At 55.4% G+C, this 13,807-nt stretch overlaps 1 protein-coding gene across 7 annotated transcripts in view; it reads right to left on the bottom strand.

Annotated features, from left to right (window-relative positions):
- Positions 1 to 13,807, bottom strand: part of TNS1 (tensin 1) — a 214,892-nt gene that overhangs the window by 134,936 nt on the left and 66,149 nt on the right. For 5 of the 7 annotated variants that reach the window (XM_032754544.2, XM_032754545.2, XM_032754546.2 and 2 more), the window contains exon 1: positions 13,446 to 13,623. The exons of the other annotated variants lie outside the window; for them this stretch is intronic. The gene's annotated coding sequence lies outside the window, so the exon portion shown is untranslated. Of the gene's footprint in view, positions 1 to 13,445; positions 13,624 to 13,807 lie in introns of those variants that run through there. 7 annotated transcript variants of the gene reach the window in all.

The raw sequence follows: 13,807 nt of genomic DNA, 5'->3' as shown, positions 1-13,807 counted from the left end.
CCAAATGGAGAAAGGCGGTCAGAGAGGCAACTCATGCCACAGTGCACATGACCTGGAGGGCCAGGCTGTGGCCAATGTCCAGGGCCCTGGAGTGGGCTCATGCCCCCAGAGCCAGTGAGAAGGCATGGGTGAGGTGCAGGGCTGGAGCCTGAGAGTCCAGACTGGAAGAGGCTCTGAGCTGGGCAGGGAGCAGAGGAGAGAGGTTAAAGAGGGGCTCCCAGGAACATAAGAAGATGGAGTGGCAGGAAAGTGGGGCAGTCAGAGCTGCTGAGGCATGCGGCCAGAGGACTAGGGGGAAGCCAGCCACCATGCTAGAAGAGGAGGTGTGAACAGGCAATATGGAATGCAGGCTTCAGAGTTGCCTTCTCCAGCAACCCAAAGAGCAGGAAAACCCCACCCCTTCTCCCCGGCCTATTCTGAAGCAGGGAGGCTGGGGGACAGGGCCGGCAGCACAGAGAACAGAGCTTCTAGGAAGTTCCTAGAAGAGCTGCTCAAGGAAAGGGCTGTGGTCTGTGGTCATGGTTCTAGTGGAACTCGTGTGAGACGAGGTGACAGGCATGGGGAGCGAGACCACGTGTTCACTCAACAATGCCCACTGAGTGCCCCTCCATGCCAGGTTCCCAGCTCTGGAGACAGATGAGTGAGGATGGCCCCGCCCAGGAGGGAAACTTGTGGCCCGGTGGGGGAGACAGGCATGTAAACAGAGAATTATAAAATAGGCCCAGTAATGCTATAATGGAGGTATGGAGAGGGCTAGGATTTCACTGGGATTCAAGTCCATCTGTTTTTTCCACCCAGAGGGAGGCTGCCCACCCCACCCCCTCACTTTCCACCAAGGGTTTCTGTTGCTAGATGGAAACTTGAAGGAACAAAAGTCTTTGACCTTAGCTGTGCTAGAACAGTAAGGCAGGAAGGGTGCATGGGAAAAAAATCTAAGAGCAGTGGGAAAACCCAAAGAGCCAAAGGTCTCAGGCAGCGCTGAGGACCATGCCAACCACCTCGGGGACATGTGATGGTAGGCTGTGGGGGACTAAGCCAGGCCCAAAATAGAGAATTCTGGGGCTAGGGCCACACTCAAATCCACGCAGACATCAGAGACCCACAAAGACATTAGCCCCTGTCTTCTGAAGCTAGGCCATCGTCTGTTTGCCAGCCAGGACAAGGGCATAGAGACCTCTCTGCTTTCAACACCTGTAGAGTTACTTGCAAACCGCAGGTGTTCACCTCCCTGTTTCCTAATTTCAAGGATGCTGTTGATTGTATGTAGCATCATCAACTGAATAACAGTTTTTGAGGAGGGGGAAAGGCTACTTGAATTGTACACATCAATCCTAAGGTGCATTCCATTTTCGGAAACGTTAAAATGTTTTTTAATAAAAGACATCTCAGATTTGAAGAAGTGCCTTAAATTTTTGACTCTTCGGGTTCCCTATGCTGCTGTATCACTGTCCTATGTGGTGGACAATCAGGAAATCCTTTCTGATGTCTACCTATGTCTCCTTTTAAGAATTTAAGGCTGGCCAAAAGGCGGAACAGAGTGGAAAGCAACCCAACCACATATTATTTAGGAAAAAAATCCCACATCCTCAAAGCTGATCTATGGCCTTATGTTCCCTGGACGTCCCCAGAGGTCATTTTTTCTCATCGCCTGACTCCAGACAGCTTTGCACTAAACCCAAACCTGGTACCTGGGAGCAGATTCAGCTCTATGAGATTGTAACTCCTGTTTGCAGGTCCTCATTTCCAGATTCCTGAACACACTAAGAGGCCATGAGTTTCCAACTACAGGGTAGGAGTAGGGATAGAAAAAAACCTGGACTGGGAGTCAGGCATGGGCTCAAATGCCAGTTTTGCTACAAACAAGCTATTGAGACCTGATTTAACTTCCCTGAGTCTCAGTTTGCCCCTCTGTAAAATGGGGGTGAGATCACCTTTGCAGAGTGGCTGGAAGTACTCAATAAAGTTGACTTAGGTGCCATCAGTAAAATTGTGTGGAATATAGTATATGCTTAGGAGATGTTAGTTCCCTCTATGTTAGCCTAGAGGTGATTAATGGCATTCTCTGCACCTCAGCATCCTCATTTACAGACTAGTAAATTCTATGCACTGGGCTCAGTTCTAAGCATCTTATGCGTCTCAAAGCACTTAATCCTCACCTCACCCCTGTGAAGCAGGTCCTATTCCTATCCCCATTTTACAGAAGAAGAAACTGAGAAACAATAGAGGGAGAGGAAGGAGCTGCTTTTTAAGATCCCATCTATTGTCAAAGTCAAAGAAAGTGTGGGACACTGTACAATGCGAGAACTTTCCATCAAAAAAATCCACCGTTTTTCCTGAGCTCTGAATTCTTCCATGCATAAGCTTCAGTTATCTGAAAATTCACTCATGTGGAAAACTCCTGGCCCCTAGATGGCAGTGACAGGAGGCAGTGCAATTGTTGTGCACAATTAGCGTGTATCGGGGGCTGGTGTTCTGGAACCCCATCTGCTCTGATGGACGAGGCTGCACCAGGAGCCCCTGGAAGCAGAAAGTCCTGAGGGCAGGGCAGCCCAGCTCTCTGTTGCTCCTTGAAATCCATCTGGGGCCAAGTGGCAGAAAGTCCCCCTCTCACTTCCAATTATCAGGCAGCAGAGGCTTGACGCGCAGCCAGCACTGAAGGCCAGAGTAGGCCTGGCTGTCACCAGCATTGTTTGGCTCCATTTGACGCATATCCACCCTTCGTAATGCTTCCTTGCTCCCAGGCAGACCTCAGAGATGCATGTATCTGAAACCATGTCGGGAGGGGAAGGAGGAGGGCAAATGGAGGGGCGGAAGAAGACCTGGCTCTCTGACTCGGAAAACACTGAGAGATTTCAAACGGACAGAAGAAAAAGCTGGCATCAGCTAAAGACCCGGCGACCCAGACACTGCAGCCTTGCATACGCACAGCTCAAAACAGCCCAAGGCACACACAGCACACATGCCTGACCACTGCCAGACCCAGATGCAAAGTCACCCCGTGGTGCTTGGGCCCCGCCCCAAGCAGAGCCACGCAAACAGAAACACATCAGCACCCCCGCCAACACATCCACTGGCAGGGGCACTCTGCATGGCCCCAAGCACAGCCGATTCCAGGAAGCCAGAAGGGGAAAGGAGCCCATGTGTACAGACTGGGGCAGGGGGAGCATGAGCCAGCAGAGATGGGGGGTACAAGAGCAGCCCAGGGCCCCTGAAGCACACCCAGACCTCCCAGCTCCTTTCAAAGTGCCCACTACAGCCTGGGCAAGGAGCAAATTCCCCTCACACTTGCCTGTCCCATCTGAGCCCCGCCCATCCTTCTGGAAGAGCAGGTGAAGGGATAAGGCACACGGGCAGAAGCTGGGTGGGAGGTGTCAGAAATGGAAGAGCAGGTGCACAAACAACAGGGTGGAGTAGATAGGAGGATACGCAGCCTGAACATTATTGGGTGGAAGCACAGGGAGCTGGAATTTTAGGGACAGAGGTGGTGAGGAAGGGCAAAACAGAGTGTAGGGCTCAGGACAACCATATTATTCGAACACATATAAAGAACGTGTACTTCATAAAGGTTATCCCATTTAATCCTTCCAACAAGAGATTCAACAAGCAGTAGCCTCTTTTCACATATGAGGCTACTGAACCTTACAGCGGAGAAATGTGTTGGCCAAGGTCACACAGCGATGAGTGGTCGAGCTGGGACTCAAACCCCGGACAGCCAGACTGCAAATTCTACACTCCTTGAGGCAAGCCAAGTCGCCTGGGTGCTTAGAAGACAAGACAGAGCAGCGATGGAGCCGAGGGGGTATGAAGGCATAGGTGATGGGAGGGGCTGATCCGGAGAAGCACAGAGAGGCAGAGGGGATGAAGTGTGGCACCCTGCTGGCCGGGACCCCCAGCTCCTAAGGAGGACAGGGAGGGAGGAGCTCAGGCTGCTGTGATTCAGTGGCTGGGCCTCCGGGGAGAATTTCCGGAGCCCCAGACAGCTCTGTGCAGTCTAGGAGCCACCTACCCAGTGGAGACACTGAGCCATTACTCACAACTGTTACTCACTTTGCCTCTGCACCCCCGTCCCCAGCACATCACTTCCTCCCACTCTGTTCCCTTTGGGTGGCCAAGGCGGGCAGCAGATCTTCCCCAGTCCCCTCCCTTGCTTCATTGGCTTCAATCCTGCCAAGTGTATCCCCACCTGAGTCACTGGGACAGAGACGGGAGATTCTGGCCAGCCCAACCCCGACAGCTGTTGCCCTCTGCTCTGTTCCAAGAAACCAAGCTGCCTGGAGGAGTGGTCACTGGGCAAAGAACGTTCCAATTCCAGTGCTGGCAGGACCTCCCCAGCATTTCAGATGGCATCCCAGCAGATGCCTGAAGAGCCAACAGGATCCCACCTCCACGCTGGACAGCTCTGCCAAAGGCCTCAAGACTAGGAGCCTCTCTGTTCAGAAAGATCCGTGGACTTGCAGAATTTCAGCACTGCTGAAAAGAGAGAACACCCCTAACTTGAACTTCTCATTTCGCAATTGAGGAAACCAAAGCCCAAAAAGTGGAAGCAATTTGCCTAAAGTCACATAGTGCCAAGAGGGACTAGCCGGCCACCTGACACCCCTGCCACGGGTCGTTCCGTGGCACTACACGGACTTCTCTCTCTGCCCCAAGTCAGAGCAGGCCCCTGAAGTTGACTCTCTCACCCTCCTTTTGCAAAGCAGTGCTGAAGACGGGAGATCTGAAGGCAAGGTGAGGAGGGGGAGGAAGGAGTTGCAGCCAGACAGTGGTTACTGGGGAGGAATCACTTTCCAACAGTGAAGGGGCACCGGACTCCAGGCCACCTACTCAGAACAGTCTGCCCAGGAGGCAGGGAGATGGACTGCAGGCCCTCCGGAGGCTCTGGAGCTCAAGGGCCAGGCCCTCTGGCAGGAGATGATGGGAGGAATTCTTAGGGTCCCAGCTGGGAACTTGGGAGAGTCATGGCCTCCTCTCCAATCACCTCTCCTCCCCCAGCCCCCACCCCTCACCCTGGCTCGCCTCTGCTCTCCCAGGGCTCCAGCCTGGAATCCAGGCCTGACCACTGCCTCCACTCCCACGCTTGGCCCAGCTCAGCCCGCCACAGCAGAGGCAGCCACATATGTGGTGGTGGAGGCAGTTCATGAGCCACTGAATTCCTTCTAAGCCTCCAAAGGAGCCTCATCTATCTCTTGTGCTCTCCCCTCCCACTCTGGGCAGTTGCACTCATCCCAGCCAAGAAACTCCTGCTGCCAGCCCCACTCTCTCCCACTGTACCAATAATAGTAATAACAACAACAAAAACAGCAATAACAATCACCAAGGTTTATGCAGAACAGCCTGCGTGCCAGACCCGCTCTATTCATTTCCTGCATTTTACAGGTGAGCAAAAGGAAGCACTGGCAGGTCAGGTAAGTTGTTCATAGTCATATAGCCTGCAAGAGGTGGGGTCAGGATTCACATGCAGACCATGTGGACGGGGTCAGGATTCACATGCACACAGTGTGGCTGCAGAGTCTGTGAAGTTGACCCCCACATCACTCTGCCTCATGAGAGGTCATTGCTCTAGGAAATAAATGCTGCTGAAATTCCCTCTTCTTCATCAACACACAGTCCCTGACCACCTGCGACATGCCAGGCACCTGGCCTTTGAGACATTCAACATTCCATCTAGCTCTGGACAGGCAGCCGCTCTCTGCACTCACCAGGCCACGTAGAGCCAGGCTGGGCATGGCTGCCTCCGAGCGAACAGGCTCCTCCACCCTGACCAGGGAACACTGCTGTTCATTCATTCATTCAACAAACAGTGAGGGGCTACTGTGTTCCAGGTCAGATGGTAAAGGAGGCCCCTAAAAGGATCCTCTCGGTGCCTTAAAAAATATAAGCTGCCTACAGTCTACCCTCACTCCTGCCTGCTGCAGTTCATCCATCCCAGGGCTGCGTGTGAAGACTTGCCAAGGATGGCTCTCTCCTGGCCTGAAAGATCTCCCAGGAAGGAGATTTCAGGGCCTCCTTGGCCTCCCAATCCAGGAGGGGAGGACAGTATGCTGGAAGGAAGCCCAGAGGGATCAGGGAGATGAAGTGACTTGGGAGAGGATTTTCCAGCCCCAGGGCTGAGGAATTTGAACATAGGATTCCAGGAACCCAGGCCCTGGCTTGAGGCCTGTCCCTAGGACTCCCCTGCCCAGTACAGCCATCACAGTGGCCCAAATGCCCTTCCTAAATTACAGTCTCATCATGTCTTCCCTGTATTAAAACCCCCTGCCGCTCCCCTCTTTAACCTGGCTCAGAATATCCCCCCGTCTTGAGCCCCAGGCAACTCTTTCAGGCTCTCCCCAAAGCCATCCTTTCCCACACATGCCATTTTAAGCCTCCATATACTGTGGGTTTGCTCCATGCCAGGCACTGGGCTGAGAACTTTACAAATAGCATCTCATTTCATATCCACGCTAGCACTGCAAGGTTGGAAATATGAACCCCATTTTACAGATGCAGACACTAAGGCTCAGACCCATGTAGCAGAGCTGGGAGGGAGACCCACGCTTATTATTTCTCCTTACCTGCGTGCCACTGGGCCTCTGCACATGCCTTCCCCTGTGCCTGAAGAAGTCTTTGCCCCTTTTCCTCCCTGCAAAACTCCTTCCCAAACTTCAAAATGCATCTCAAATTGTACCTCTTCTCCAAAGCTTCCTCTGCTCTTTCAGCTTACGTGAGCTGCCTCCTGCTTGACGTTCTCGCTGCGTTTTGCAGCAATACTCTGTCTACTCCCCTAGTCCCCCCCACTAGATCGTGTCTCCCCGTCTTTCCAGCCTCATACCCAGCACCTTGACTGGCATAGGGTGGATGCCCTCGAAGGCTTTTAAAGTGAACAATCCAGCGGCCCCGTGTGCCCAGCTGGACTCAGCTGCTGCCGCACAGCGTCCACAGTGGGTCCACAGGAACCGCCCCGGAACCAAGGAGCCGACCCCTGGGGCTGGCCCATCTCTGCCACCCCCAAATCATAGACCGAACCCCAGCTCATGTCCCTGGGTGGAGGCTTCTCCCCATGCCACCCCCCTTCCTGGCTTGGCGGCCCCTCTCGCTCAACCAGCTCTGCCATTTCTGGGAGTCTCAGCCGGTGATTAGGGCCCTAATCAGCAGGACTTCCTGCCAGCGACTGCCAGAGGTGGGGGTGGGGCGGGGAGGGAAGCAAGGTCAATCCAAGGTGAAGTTCCACAGCATTGGGACTGGGGGACGCCCAGCGGAGGCCCCGGGAAGATGGACTCACAGACCCCCCCACCCCTGCACCTTTCAGCCCTTCATTTACAGTTGAGGGCACTGAGGCCCAGCGAGAGAAGGGACTCAGGTGGGACTCCTCCTGAGGCTAGGGACAGAGCCAGGCCTAGACTCAGATCTGCTCGCTTGAGGAGCACTGCTCTCCCACCCAGATGGACCCAGGGTGGAGCCCCTCTCTTCCACTTCCCCTGAAGCCCTCTTCCCCACCCCTACTCCCTAACCCAGCACCAAGCCCAGGACTGAACACAAAAACTGCTCCCATACAGGGTGGCTGGAGACCAGCTGATAGTCCAGGTCTGGTCAAGATCAAGGGGCAAAGGTGAGGCCCATCTCTACATGAGCAATGGCCTACAAATTGGGCAGAGGTGAGCAGGGGGTCAAGGAAGAGAAGCAAGATAGGGTCAGGCTGAGCTCAGGAACGCTCCCCAGCTGTCATCATCATCAACCCAAGCCCATTCTTTCTCCAAAAAAAAGCTTAATGCCTTTTGCAGCTGCAACTGGGCGAGCCAGGGGTCCGGAAATGGAGTTCACCCCCGACCCAGAACAACCCCAGCCTCCCTGGGTGGGAACCAGGTTGGGTGGAGAATACAGCTTGGCAGGCCTTGAGGGCTGACCCCTGCTAATGAGGAATGTCAGGGGCACCGGAAAGCAGGAGACCCCAGAGAGGGCAGAGGCCTGGGATGGAGAGGGATTGTGGCCAGGAGCCCTACCCTTGCACGGGCTCAAAGCTCTCAGCTTATATGGCATGCAGGAAGAGTGGACATGGTTCTCCTCTACCCGCTACCAACAAGGAACTGAATTAAAGCTGCAACAAGAGGAATGCCAGTTAGATTTTGGGGGGACCTAGAGGGCATAAGACACAATAATTTGAAGCAGTTATTTGGGGATCCTACTTTAAAATGCAGATGCCACCTCTATGGGTGTAGCCCATGGTCCAGGGCAGGCTTCCTGGAGGCCAGGCGAGGCCCTTGCTCAGCCTGGGAGTGTCCGATTCTGTGACTCTCATCAAGGCATGGGATGGGATCCAAGAAGGGGAGCTCAGGCTGGTTTATAATAATGCATCTTGTTTACAGTGATGGCAACTTTCTCAGAGTCCTCTGTAAACACAGATCTGCATGGGCTCCCTGAACAGACAAGACCTCCGGAGGGCCCCTCAGCTCCCTGCCTGCCCTCTAATTGCAGAGAGAGACAGAGTGGGGGAAGAGAAGATTCTTCCCTGGGATCTGATGCTAGGACCTCTTAAGGGAAAATGACACCAGCATCTTCTCCACTCTTTGGTCCCATAATTCCCTTCATCTTACAGATAGAACAACAAGACAAGAGAGAGAGAACTCCATCACCACCACCACCAATAATAATAATAATAATAATAACTAACCTTCATTGAGCACCTGCTATGTGCCAGACACTGCCCAAAGTACTTTAAATAAATTAACTCGTTTGATCCTCACAACCATACCTTGAAGCAGATATTATCCCACTTGATAGTGAGGAAACTGAGGCTCACAGAGGTTCAGTCACTTGCTGAGACCACACAGCTGGTAAACCGGGTCATCATGAGTTGATCCTCAGAAGTCTGGCACCAGACTCACATTCTCTGCCTCAAGACAGACCTCTCAGTCCAAGTCTAACAAATCCTCACCAGGCCCCATCAAAACCCTCACCCTTCTGCCCTCCATTAGTCAGTCATCCGTGTGGAGCAGCACTCTGCCAAGCACAGCAAGAATCACCAGAGAGGCCAGAGGTGCAGGCCTGCCCTCAAGGAGCTTGTAATCCATCCAGAAGACAGGTGAGCAAATGGGAAACTTGCAAGGATCACAGAACCCTGTGGGGTCCTGTCTTCTCTGCGGGAGAAGATGAAGGTCTAGGAAGGTCCCTGGGGGAAATGGACCCAGGTCTGGGGCCCCATAGTGGCCAAAGGGCCAGAATTCCCCCCAGCCATTCCTGTGACCCCTCACCCCCATCAGCTCCCCAGGCCCCTACGCTGCTGGTCCAGTCCCTCCTGTCTCCCACACCCAGGGCTGAGTTACAGGCTTCCAGGCCTAAAAAGGCAGGGACTGCAGAGCCCAGACTAGCCCTGGAGGAGGTAGCGCCAAGGACTGGCTCAGGCCCACCCACCACCCCTCCCACACCAGCTCCAGCTCCACAGAGACAAGCCTCTCCCTTCGAGGGAAGGCGAGGTGGGGCAAGTAGGAAGATGGCCAAGGCCACCAACCTGGGTAGAGGCTGCCCTGGAGCTCTCTAGCGTCCAGCAACCTCCCAGATGAGAAAGCGCTCCAGACCATTGGAGGGAAGGAAAGACAGAAGGGCCGGTGTGACCTTGCATAATGGAAGTGTCACCAGGGGATGTGGGCACAGCCTGCCAGGCTGGCCACCCTGCCACCCCCACCTCCTTGTCCCAGCTCACTTATGCCCACACCTCTGCATGCCTAATAGCCCTAGAAAGCTAAGAGCCATCTGGCCAGGGAGCTATTGAGTCAGGGGACATTGGTGGATAGTAATGGGGACAAAGTCTAGGCCAGTCCTCCCAAACCCCAGTCTCCAAAAACCACCCGCTCCCTCCACCCACTTCTGATTTGCTTTATTTGGAGGCTGGTAACTGAGAGGGCTTTCCTGCCTATCTCCTCTGCCCCTGACCTCCAAACATATCCCTCAACTGGGCCTCAGTTTCCTGGGGTCAAAAAGGCTTTTGGCTCCAGAACTAAGCCAAGAAACCAGAAGCACTGGTAGCCGAGAGCCTTTGCCTGTCACCCTCACTCCCGCCCTGGTGCCCCAGGCTCACGGCACACTCAGGTCTCCCAATCCTCCCCTGCATGCCCCTCCCACCATCACTGAGTCTCTTTCAAACCCCAGGAAAGAGTGTCGTCATTTAGCAACTTCATGTAGTCCCTGACTGGAGAAGAGGATTGGAGTTAGACGTTGGAAAGGACCTCCCTATCAGATGAAACCAAGACTGGGAGGGGGCTCCCCTGGTGGGAGGTGGTGGTTGAGTTGGGTGATCTCAATCTCCTACTGTGTCACCCTCTCTGGTCAGGAGAAAAGGGGGCACAGGCATTCACAGAGGGGCTGTGGAGGAGGCTGGCTGGTGTAGGAAGGATGGAGTCCAGGGTGGGTTTCAAGCCCACCCGGAAGCACTCACGGGCACTTCCATCATGGGAAGCCCAAACCTGTTTGGTTTGGAGAATGCTTTGGCCCCTGCCCCCTCTGGTTCTCCTCTCACTGCCCACCTCAGGAAAAGCAGGTTTGGAAAGGCCTGTGAGAGGTGACTGCTCCTCCCCTACTCACCCTCCTGAGAGGCCCTTGAGAGGAACTGCCTTGCCTTGCATCCCTCACCCCATGCCAGTTATGCAAGCCACTTGACACTGCCCGGACAACCCTGCATTGTTTACAAATGTGGAAACTGAGGCTCATATGAGACCCATGCCTGAGTTTTTCTGCATCTCAGATCTTGGCACTGCCCTCGGTCTACCATCTCCAGGCTGGCTAGGGAGGCCTGTTTTGGGGAGGTCAAACTGGGCAGGGGTTCAAGATGCCCAACATCCCAGCACCCACCCCTGGTCCTTGCACACTGGCCCCAGAGCCCCTCAACAGGGAACATGGGCTCTAACTGCAGGGGTTGGGGGTGAAGCCTGTGGTGCTTGCTGTGCCCTCAACTCCACACTGTCACACAGCCCACCACAGGCAAGGGGCAGAGTGGGCCAGGAGGAATAGGAAGAACCTCAGAACCTTTGCAGGAAGCAGCTGGGGGCGGACCTGGTAGGCAGTTGAGCCACGGGTGTGAGGGAGGGGCATAGTGCCAGGGCAGAGCGTCAGGCTCTTGGTTCCTTACACATTGGCAGGAAGGAGGGGGCCCCTGCGAGTGGTCTGTGCCCACGCCCTAGGCCAGAGGACACAGCTTCCTGATCCCCCATTCTGGTGTCAGAGAATTCCCTGACTCCAAGTATCCCAGGCCCTCAGCATCCCAAGAGACCATCCAGGTCATCGCCTCTAACCACATCCCAGCCCAGGAATCCTTCCAAGCCCTTGTTCAGCCTCTGTCTAAACTCCCCCCAGTACAAGATGCTCTCCACCTTACAAGACAGCCCATCCTCTTGCTGACCCACCAGGGTCCTTAGGAAGCTCTTCCTTCACTTGAGCCGAGATTCCACCTCTGAGGCTCCTCTTCCTTAGACCAAACAAAAGTCCTTTCTGGCCCCCCTTGACTCCTGCTCCTGTCTGGGTAGAAACAGGAGCTGGAGGGTCCCCAAACTCCAAGGCTTCAGCCGCAGCCCATCAGAGGCCAGAAGTTGGTCCACAAAACAATAACATCTTCTCTGAACCCATAAGCATCCCACCCCAGCCCTGCTCCACCTGGCCACCAGGTTCTCCGTGCTTATACTTCCTGGACACCGCCACCTCCCTGGGAAATTCTTCACTGGGGCTTTGTGGGAAGTGAAGTGTGAAGAAGCATGGGATGAGGGATGGGGAAGCAGAGCCAGAAGGGCTCAAGGCCAGGCGCCTGGAAGCAGAGGGTCCCAGGTTGCCTCCTCCACCGCCAAGAACCCTCAGCTCCTGGTTACAGTGCTGGCTCCCAGCTCTGGTGGTCAGCCAGACTGGCCGAGACCCTCCCCAGCCTGGTCCAGCCCACTCCTCTCCAACTCCCTGCCCTCCATGGGCAGCAGAGTCCAAGCCAACTCCAAGCTGGGTCTCCAGCGCTGATCCCATTCGGGGCTCTCCCCCCAACCTCTCCATCTCAATCCACATCCTCCCTCGCTCCCTCCCACAACCCTGGGCCAGAGGTGTCAGGCAGGGGGTGCTCCAGCTATAGCAAGTACTGAGGTCCAGGGAGAGCTGGAGTCAGGCATACAGGAGTGGCCACCAGCTGGCAGGGGCAGGTGCAACTTGAGGTCACATCTGAGCCACCATGGTCTCCACCCACCCCAGGCAGCTTCAGGAGGGGAATCGAGGGTGCTCCCTCGACACCTTCCCCACTGCTGCCACACTGAAAGGGCAGCTGGGACTTCCAGAAGAGAAGCCCCTGTCTCCAAAGACCCTGGCACCCTAGTTTTCAGGTCCCCCTTCTATTCTCACCCCCACAACCGCCTGCCTGCCTGTCCTCCTCCTCCAGCTCCTCCCCACCCACCACCCATCCTGTCCCCTAACCCCATCCCTTCCCCAGCAGGGAGCCCAGCCTGGGAGCACAGCAGGCTTCTCCGGGTCCCCCCCATCACTCTCACCCAGTTTCCTCTTCTAGAACAGTGGCCAGCCTAAAACATCTGGGCAGGCAGTCCTGGCCCAAGCCCTGGATTGGGGGCTGGGGGACAGACACTGAGGTCAGCTCCATATGGATTCTGCAGCCTGGGAACGGGTGGCAGGCAGGGCATCAGAGTCAGAGGAGAGGAGGGGTGGGGGGAGAGGGAGGAGCAGGGGGAAGGCAGCTGCCCCTGTCTGTTCATTAACCACCTGGATTAGCCATTTCTGCCCAGAGGGGTGAGGAAGGAGTAAGGGCTAGTGGTTGGAGAAGGCAGAGGGGGGCACTCCTGCCAGTCTGTGCCCATGGGCAAGGGAGCAGAGCCCACACTGAGGAGTGGAGATGGGAAAAGTTCTTTGAACTCTAACCTTGCCAGGCCTGCCAGCCCCTCCCTGCAGCCAAGGTCAGACCTCAGGGAGCTAAGTGAGCCCCTAGGAGAAGAAAGGTGCCCTCACAGCAGCTCAAGTGGGTGGCAGGGAAAGAGATGAAGAAGAAAAAATACTCATGCCCCTGCAATGGGCAGGCGAGTAGCAGAAGAGACCCCCAAGCTTTCCCCTCCCTTGGACCCTGTGTCCCTCCCTACTCCTCCAGCTGGCCTCAGTCCCAAGCAGCCACTGACACCATCAACTTCCCCAGCAAACAAAACTCCTTCTGACTGGTTGCTCTCTCAGAGCAGGGACAAGCCGCACCCCAGACATCCCTGCCAGAACCACAGAAACATCTGAAGACAGGGGACTGACAAGGTTGGCCTCTGAACAGCTTGCCTGACCCAGAGACATGGGACCAGGCAGGCTGACCTCACCTTCTCCTAATCTGATCTGTGGTCTTGACAGCATCAGTATCAACAGCCCAGCAGCCCTGGCCGGTTCCATTTCCCTCTACACACAAATATACACGCACACTCACACACACGTACACCATCACACACGCATACTCATTCACTCACCTTTCCTGCAGAGGAGCCACTAAGTCAGGTGGGTGTCTGGGCCAAGAGACTCCCAGGACAGGGGCGGTGGCCAGTGGCGGAGGCAGCGGCTGTGGCTGGCAAGAAGCTGGTTTCCCAGAAGAAGGCAGCGAGTGAGCCTGTGTCCAGGCAGGGAGCGGGGTGCAAGGAGCAGAGCTGGTCCCAGGGCCACTGCTGGGAGCAACTGAGCAGAGGGCTCTGCTAGTCGGGTTCCCTCCCAGGCCAGCCCAGGGGGCGGGCCAACAGTGCACCGCCTCCTTCCCGGAGTCAGCCAGCAGTGGGCCCCCTCCGCTAGCCATGGCCTCCTTTAACCCCTGCAGTGCTCTGCTGGCTGCACTCTAGCA

Source organism: Hylobates moloch, unplaced genomic scaffold (assembly GCF_009828535.3).
Source record: "Hylobates moloch isolate HMO894 unplaced genomic scaffold, HMol_V3 SCAFFOLD_1, whole genome shotgun sequence".
Taxonomy (NCBI): Eukaryota; Metazoa; Chordata; class Mammalia; order Primates; family Hylobatidae; genus Hylobates; species Hylobates moloch.
Note: the sequence above shows the minus strand (reverse complement) of the source record. Positions and strands in the feature narration are given on the sequence as shown.